Below are 9,471 nucleotides of genomic sequence, written 5' to 3'. Positions count from 1 at the left end.
TCCAGGCAGAATGATATCTCTTGTATATTACAGGCAGTATATAGCAGTATATAGCAGTATATAGCAGTACAGCAGTGAAGGTCCTGTCTGTGTAATTCTCAGCGTATGTTCTATTTATCTGTCTTTAATCCCCGATGTGTCGCATGTCATCACTGTAGGAAGATCTCGCTCGGGAAATACAATGCATCGAGCAGCTCCCAGGGACAATAAATCCAGACAATTAATACTGAGCCCTCTGCTATTTCCAGTTTCCTTGAATGTTAAATTATTCTTTATTGGGAATTTCACAATTAAAAATAATAAATTCATGCAATAATGGTATAAATCATTAAGTAGACGATGATAGATAGATATGAGATAGATAGATAGATAGATAGATATGAGATAGATAGATAGATAGATAGATAGATAGATAGATAGATAGATAGATAGATAGATAGATGATAGATAGATAGATAGATAGATAGATAGATAGATAGATAGATAGATAGATAGATAGATAGATAGATAGATAGATAGATAGATAGATAGATAGATAGATAGATAGATATGAGATAGATAGATAGATAGATATGAGATAGATAGATAGATAGATAGATATGAGATAGATAGATAGATAGATAGATAGATAGATAGATAGATAGATAGATAGATAGATAGATAGATAGATAGATAGATAGATAGATAGATAGATAGATAGATAGATATGAGATAGATAGATAGATAGATATGAGATAGATATGAGATAGATAGATAGATAGATAGATAGATAGATAGATAGATAGATAGATAGATAGATAGATAGATAGATAGATACATGATAGGATTAGATACAGTGGCTCAGCAAACAGTATCACACATGATAGGATTAGATACAGTGGCTGAGCAGACAGTATCACACATGATAGGACTAGATACACAGCTCAGCAGACATTATCACACATGATAGGATTAGATACAGTGGCTCAGCAGAAAGTATCACACATGATAGGATTTGATACACAGCTCAGCAGACCGTATCACACATGATAGGATTAGATACAGTGGCTCAGCAGAGAGTATCACACATGACAGGATTAGATACAGTGGCTCATCAGACAGTATCACACATGATAGGATTAGATACAGTGGCCCAGCAGACAGTATCACACATGATAGGATTAGATACAGTGGCTCAGCAGACAGTATCACACATGATAGGATTAGATACAGTGGCTTAGAAGGCAGTATCACACATGATAGGATTAGATACAATGGCTCAACAGACAGTATCACACATGAAAGGATTAGATATAGGGCCCAGCAGACAGTATCACACATGATAGGATTAGATACACAGCTCAGCAGACAGTATCACACATAATCAGATTAGATACAGGACTCAGCAGACAGTATCAAACATGATAGGATTAGATACACAGCTCAGCAGAAAGATTCACACATGATAGGATTAGATACAGTGGCTCAGCAGACAGTATCACACATGATAGGATTAGATACAGTGGCTCAGCAGACAGTATCACACATGATAGGATTAGATACAGTGGCTCAGCAGACAGTATGACACATGATAGGATTAGATACACTGGCTCAGAAGGCAGTATCACACATGATAGGATTAGATACAGTGGCTCAACAGACAGTATCACACATGATAGGATTAGATACAGTGGCTCAGCAGACAGTATCACACATAATCGGATTAGATACAGGACTCAGCAGACAGTATCAAACATGATAGGATTAGATACACAGCTCAGCAGACAGTATAACAAATGATAGGATTAGATACAGTGGCTCAGCAGACAGTATCACACGTGATAGGATTAGATACAGTGGCTCAGGAGACAGTATCATACATGATAGGATTAGATACAGTGGCTCAGAAGGCAGTATCACACATGATAGGATTAGATACAGTGGCTGAACAGACAGTATCACACATGATTGGATTAGATATAGGGCCCAGCAGACAGTATCACACATGATTGGATTAGATACACCGCTCAGCAGGCAGTATCACACATGATAGGATTAGATACACAGCTCAGCAGACAGTATCACACATGATTGGATTAGATACAGGACTCAGCAGACAGTATCACACATGATAGGATTAGATACAGTGGCTGAGCAGAGAGTATCACACATAATTGGATTAGATATAGGGCCCATCAGACAGTATCACACATGATTGGATTAGATACACCGCTCATCAGGCAGTATCACACATGATAGGATTAGATACACAGCTCAGCAGACAGTATCACACATGATTGGATTAGATACAGGACTCAGCAGACAGTATCACACATGATAGGATTAGATACAGCGGCTCAGCAGACAGTATCACACATGATAGGATTAGATACAGTGGCTCAGCAGACAGTATCACACATGATAGGATTAGATACAGCGGCTCAGCAGGCAGTATCACACATGATAGGATTAGATACACAGCTCAGCAGACAGTATCACACATGATAGGATTAGATACAGTGGCTGAGCAGACAGTACCACACATGATAGGATTAGATACAGTGGCTCAGCAGACAGTATCACACATGATAGGATTAGATACACAGCTCAGCAGAGAGTATCACACATGATAGGATTAGAGATATGGCCCAGCAGACAGTATCACACATGATAGGATTAGATGCAGTGGCCCAGCAGACAGTATCACACATGATAGGATTAGATACAGTGGCTCAGCAGACAGTATCACACATGATAGGATTAGATACAGTGGCTTAGAAGGCAGTATCACACATGATAGGATTAGATACAATGGCTCAACAGACAGTATCACACATGAAAGGATTAGATATAGGGCCCAGCAGACAGTATCACACATGATAGGATTAGATACACATCTCAGCAGACAGTATCACACATGATAGGATTAGATACACAGCTCAGCAGACAGTATCACACATAATCAGATTAGATACAGGACTCAGCAGACAGTATCGAACATGATAGGATTAGATACACAGCTCAGCAGACAGTATCACACATGATAGGATTAGATACAGTGGCTCAGCAGACAGTATCACACATGATAGGATTAGATACAGTGGCTCAGCAGACAGTATCACACTTGATAGGATTAGATACAGTGGCTCAGCAGACAGTATCACACATGATAGGATTAGATACACTGGCTCAGAAGGCAGTATCACACATGATAGGATTAGATACAGTGGCTCAACAGACAGTATCACACATGATAGGATTAGATACAGTGGCTCAGCAGACAGTATCACACATGATCGGATTAGATACAGGACTCAGCAGACAGTATCAAACATGATAGGATTAGATACACAGCTCAGCAGACAGTATAACACATGATAGGATTAGATACAGTGGCTCAGCAGACAGTATCACACGTGATAGGATTAGATACAGTGGCTCAGGAGACAGTATCATACATGATAGGATTAGATACAGTGGCTCAGAAGGCAGTATCACACATGATAGGATTAGATACAGTGGCTGAGCAGACAGTATCACACATGATTGGATTAGATATAGGGCCCAGCAGACAGTATCACACATGATTGGATTAGATACACCGCTCAGCAGGCAGTATCACACATGATAGGATTAGATACACAGCTCAGCAGACAGTATCACACATGATAGGATTAGATACAGTGGCTCAGCAGACAGTATCACACATGATAGGATTAGATACAGTGGCTCAGCAGACAGTATCACACATGATAGGATTAGATACAGTGGCTCAGCAGACAGTATCACACATGATAGGATTAGATACACTGGCTCAGAAGGCAGTATCACACATGATAGGATTAGATACAGTGGCTCAACAGACAGTATCACACATGATAGGATTAGATACAGTGGCTCAGCAGACAGTATCACACATAATCGGATTAGATACAGGACTCAGCAGACAGTATCAAACATGATAGGATTAGATACACAGCTCAGCAGACAGTATAACACATGATAGGATTAGATACAGTGGCTCAGCAGACAGTATCACACGTGATAGGATTAGATACAGTGGCTCAGGAGACAGTATCATACGTGATAGGATTAGATACAGTGGCTCAGAAGGCAGTATCACACATGATAGGATTAGATACAGTGGCTGAGCAGACAGTATCACACATGATTGGATTAGATATAGGGCCCAGCAGACAGTATCACACATGATAGGATTAGATGCACAGCTCAGCAGACAGTATCACACATGATTGGATTAGATACAGGACTCAGCAGACAGTATCACACATGATAGGATTAGATACAGTGGCTGAGCAGAGAGTATCACACATAATTGGATTAGATATAGGGCCCATCAGACAGTATCACACATGATTGGATTAGATACACCGCTCATCAGGCAGTATCACACATGATAGGATTAGATACACAGCTCAGCAGACAGTATCACACATGATTGGATTAGATACAGGACTCAGCAGACAGTATCACACATGATAGGATTAGATACAGCGGCTCAGCAGACAGTATCACACATGATAGGATTAGATACAGTGGCTCAGCAGACAGTATCACACATGATAGGATTAGATACAGCGGCTCAGCAGGCAGTATCACACATGATAGGATTAGATACAGTGGCTCAGCAGACAGTATCACACATGATTGGATTAGATATAGGGCCCAGCAGACAGTATCACACATGATTGGATTAGATACAGTGGCTCAGCAGACAGTATCACACATGATTGGATTAGATACACAGCTCAGCAGACAGTATCACACATGATTGGATTAGATACAGTGGCTCAGCAGACAGTATCACACATGATAGGATTAGATACAGTGGCTCAGCAGACAGTATCACACATGATACGATTAGATACAGGGCCCAGCAGACAGTGTCACACATGATTGGATTAGATACAGGGCTCAGCTCGCTGACATTGCGGCTCCAGCGCTGGACCCAGGAAAGGTAAGAATAATAATTTTGCTTCTTTATGTGTTACTGATTATTTTTGTGTGTTTGTGTTTTTTTACAGGTTCGGTTGTTGGACTTCGGATACGAGGACTTCAATGACGGCGTTTTTTTATTCTCAATAAAATGGTTAATGAGGGTTGTGTTTTTTTATTTCAATAAAATATTTTTCCTATGTGCTTGTATCTTTTTAAACTTTATTATCACCTCCTTAGTAATGGCCGCCGGCTGATTGACAACCTCCATTACTAAGACGGGGCTTGTTAGCAGGTGCAGAGGCCAACACTAACCCCCATTATTACCCGGTACCCACCACCACCAGGGGTACTGAGAAGAGCCGGGTACGAACGAGTACCCGACCATCTGTAGTGACGGTCAGGCACCGGGGCCGCCGCAGGCAGGTAGTATTACGCTGGGGAAGGCCAAAAACAGTGGCCCTTGCCACCCTGATAATGCTGCCTGCTGCTGTGTTGTATCTGGCTGGTTATGAAAATTGGGGGGGACCCGACATCGTTCTTTCCAATTATTTTTTATTTTATTTTTTTTAAATGACGTGGGGTCCCACCCATTTTTCATAACCAGCCAGATACAACAAAGCAGCAGCAGCCTAGCATTACCAGGGTGGGAAGGGCCACTGTTTTTGGCCTTTCCCCTCCTGATAATGCCAGCCTGCGGCCACCCCAGTGCCCGACCATCACTACAGATGGTTAAGTACTGGATGGTACCCGGCTCTTCCCAGTACCCCTGGTGGCGGTGGGTACCGGGGTAATAAAGGGGGTTAGTGTTGGCCTTTGCATCGGCTAACACTAAGCCCCGCCTTAGCAATGGATGCTGTCAATCAGCCGGCGGCCATTACTAAGGCGGTAGTAATATAGTTTAAAAAAAAAACACAAAGACAGAAAAAATATTTTATTGAAATAAAAAAAATAAAAACACACAACCCTCATTAACCATTTTATTGATAATAAAAAAAAAGCTGTCATCGAAGTAGTCCTGGAATCTGACGTAGTCCAACGACCGAACCTGTAAGAAAACACACAAGAAATACGATTAGTAACACATGTGTTAGGCTTAGATACAGGGCCCATGTGTGATACTGTCTGTAGGCTTAGATACAGGGTCCAGCAGACAGTAATCTTATACAGTATAAGATTACTGTGTGCTGGGGCCCTGTATCTAAACCTACAGTGTGGTAGGCTTATATACAGGGCCCATCAGACAGGATCACACATGGGCCATGTATCTACGCCTACAATCTGTGATCCTGTCTCATGGGCCCTCTAAGCCTGCTACATCGTAGGCTTAAAGGGGTTGTGCAGTCCCTAAACATTGATGGCCTATCCTCAGGATAGGCCATCAATAGCTGATGTGTCGGGGTCCGTCTCCCGGGACCCGCCAATCAGCTGTTTTGAAGGGGCGGCAGCACTCGTACGACAGTTGCTTCCCCTTAATTTCCCTTACTCGCTCACACTGTGAGTCGCCGACACCGATTCAGTTTGAACAAGTGACTGGAATGAAGGGGAAGCAGCTCTCGTACGAGTGCTGCGGCCACTTCAAAACAGCTGATTGGCGGGGCCCGTGAGTCGGACCCCGCCAGTCAGGGCTACTGATCTTACCTTCCTCTTCAGCCGCGGTGGAAGTTCTGTACTCTTGATGCTGTGCGCGGCGCATAGCGCTGTGACGTCAGGAAATCCACTGCAATCCGGAACCAGGAAGGCAAGTACAGTCTGTTACTATAGTAACAGGGGCCCGCTGCCCGAGTTACTATAGTAACTTTTTATTGATGTGGTGCGGGGGGCTGTGGGCCCCCCTGGCTTCCCGGGCCCGGTCGCAATTGCGACCGCTGCGACCCCTATAGCTACGCCAGTGGGTGGTATGATTATGATATGATTTTTGTTTTGTGAAACAGCAACTCCCAGCATATCCTTACCATTGTTCGGGCCATGCTGTGAGCTGGAAACAATTTAGTGCAAACCTAGGGGTTGCACTAAATTGAGCTGCTTTTGTGCTGGTGTTGTATATACACTACCGTTCAAAAGTTTGGGGTCACCCAGACAATTTTGTGTTTTCTATGAAAACTCACACTTATATTTATCAAATGAGTTGCAAAATGACTAGAAAATATAGTCAAGACATTGACAAGGTTAGAAATAATGATTTTTATTTGAAATAATAATTTTCTCCTTCAGACTTTGCTTTGGTCTTGGAATGCTCCATTTTCAGCAATTCCAGCATTGCAGACCTTTGGCATTCTACGTGTTAATTTGCTGAGGTAATCGGGAGAAATTTCCCCCTATGCTTCCAGAAGCCCCTCCCGCAAGTTGGATTGGCTTGATGGGCACTTCTTGCGTACCATACGGTCAAGCTGCTCCCACAACAGCTCTATGGGGTTGAGATCTGATGACTGCGCTGGCCACTCCATTGCAGATAGAATACCAGCTGCCGGCTTCTTCCCTAAATAGTTCTTGCATCATTTGGAGGTGCTTTGGGTCATTGTCCTGTTGTAGGATGAAATTGGCTCCAATCAAGCGCTGTCCACAAGGTATGGCATGGCGTTGCAAAATGGAGTGATAGCCTTCCTTATTCAAAATCCCTTTTACCTTGTACAAATTTCCCACTTTACCAGCACCAAAGCAACCCCAGACCATCACATTACCTCCACCATGCTTGACAGATGGCGTCAGGCACTCTTCCAGCATCTTTTCAGTTGTTCTGCGTCTCACAAATGTTCTTCTGTGTGATCCAAACGCCTCAAACTTCCATTCTTCTGTCCATAACACTTTTTTCCAATCTTTCTCTGTCCAATGTCTGAGCTTTTGCCCATATTAATCTTTTCCTGTTATTAGCCAGTCTCAGATATGGCTTTTTCTTTGCCACTCTGCCCTGAAGGCCAGCATCCCGGAGTCGCCTCTTCACTGTAGACGTTGACACTGGCGTTTTGCGGGTACTATTTAATGAAGCTGCCAGTTGAGGACCTGTGAGGCGTCTATTTCTCAAACTAGAGACTCTAATGTACTTGTCTTGTTGCTCAGTTGTGCAGCGGGGATTCCCACTTCTCTTTCTACTCTGGTTAGAGCCTGTTTGTGCTGTCCTCTGAAGGGAGTAGTACACACCGTTGTAGGAAATCTTCAGTTTCTTGGCAATTTCTCGCATGGAATAGCCTTCATTTCTAAGAACAAGAATAGACTGTCGAGTTTCACATGAAAGCTCTCTTTTTCTAGCCATTTGGAGAGTTTAATCAAACCCACAAATGTAATGCTCCAGATTCTCAACTAGCTCAAAGGAAGGTCAGTTTTATAGCTCCTCTAAACAGCAAAACTGTTTACAGCGGTGCTAACATAATTGCACAAGGGTTTTCAAGTGTTTTCTAATCATACATTAGCCTTCTAACAGAGTTAGCAAACACAATGTACCATTAGAACACTGGAGTGATGGTTGCTGGAAATGGGCCTCTATACACCTATGTAGATATTGCATTAAAAACCAGACGTTTGCAGCTAGAATAGTCATTTAGCACATTAACAATGTATAGAGTGTATTTCTGATTAATTTAATGTTATCTTCATTGAAAAAAAACTGTGCTTTCAAAAAATAAGGACATTTCTAAGTGACCCTAAACTTTTGAACGGTAGTGTATGTACTGAGCTTTGTTCTGGGGCTGTATTTATGTAATGATCTTGGTTCTGGAGTTGTATATATGTACTGAGCCTGGTTCTGGTACTGTATAAATGTAATGAGCTGTGTTCTGGTTCTGTATATATGTACTGAGCTTGGTTCTGGTACTATATATGTAATGATCTTGGTTCTGGAGTTGTAGATATGAACTGAGCTCTGTTCTGGTACTGTATATATGTAATGATCTTTGTTCTGGTGCTGTATATATGTAATTAGCTTTGTTCTGGGGTTGTATATATGTAATAAGCTGGGTTCTGGTGCTGTATATGTGTAATGAGCTTTGTTCTGGTGCTGTATATATGTACAGAGCTTGGTTCTGGAGCTGTACATATGTAATTAGCTTTGTTCTGGTGCTGTATATATGTAATTACCTTTGTTCTGGTGTTGTATATATGTAATGAGCTTTGTTCTGGTGCTGTATATATGTAATTAGCTTTGTTCTGGTGCTGTATATATGTAATTAGCTTTGTTCTGGAGCTGTATATATGTACAGAGCTTGGTTCTGGGGCTGTATATATGTACCGAGCTTGGTTCTGGTGTTATGTATAGAACTATATTGCTTGTAAAATGTACAAATGTTTTTTATGCTCGAGTTACATAAAAAAAATGTGGAAAAGAAATGACACGTCATTGATTGGTAGAGAGAACAAACACGGCGAGGGGGAAGGAGATGTCGGGAAAGAGGTGGGGGGGGGCACCAAACTGAATCTTTTCCCTGGGTGCTGGAGAACCTAGCTACGCCTCTGTCATAACAGTGCGGTAACATCTACTGGAGAAGGATAAAAGGAAAAGGACATGGACGACCTTAAGTAATGTCAGTAACTTTTTATTGTTTT

Source organism: Rhinoderma darwinii, chromosome 2 (genome assembly GCF_050947455.1).
Source record: "Rhinoderma darwinii isolate aRhiDar2 chromosome 2, aRhiDar2.hap1, whole genome shotgun sequence".
Lineage (NCBI taxonomy): Eukaryota > Metazoa > Chordata > Amphibia > Anura > Rhinodermatidae > Rhinoderma > Rhinoderma darwinii.
This window is presented reverse-complemented; position numbering follows the sequence as displayed.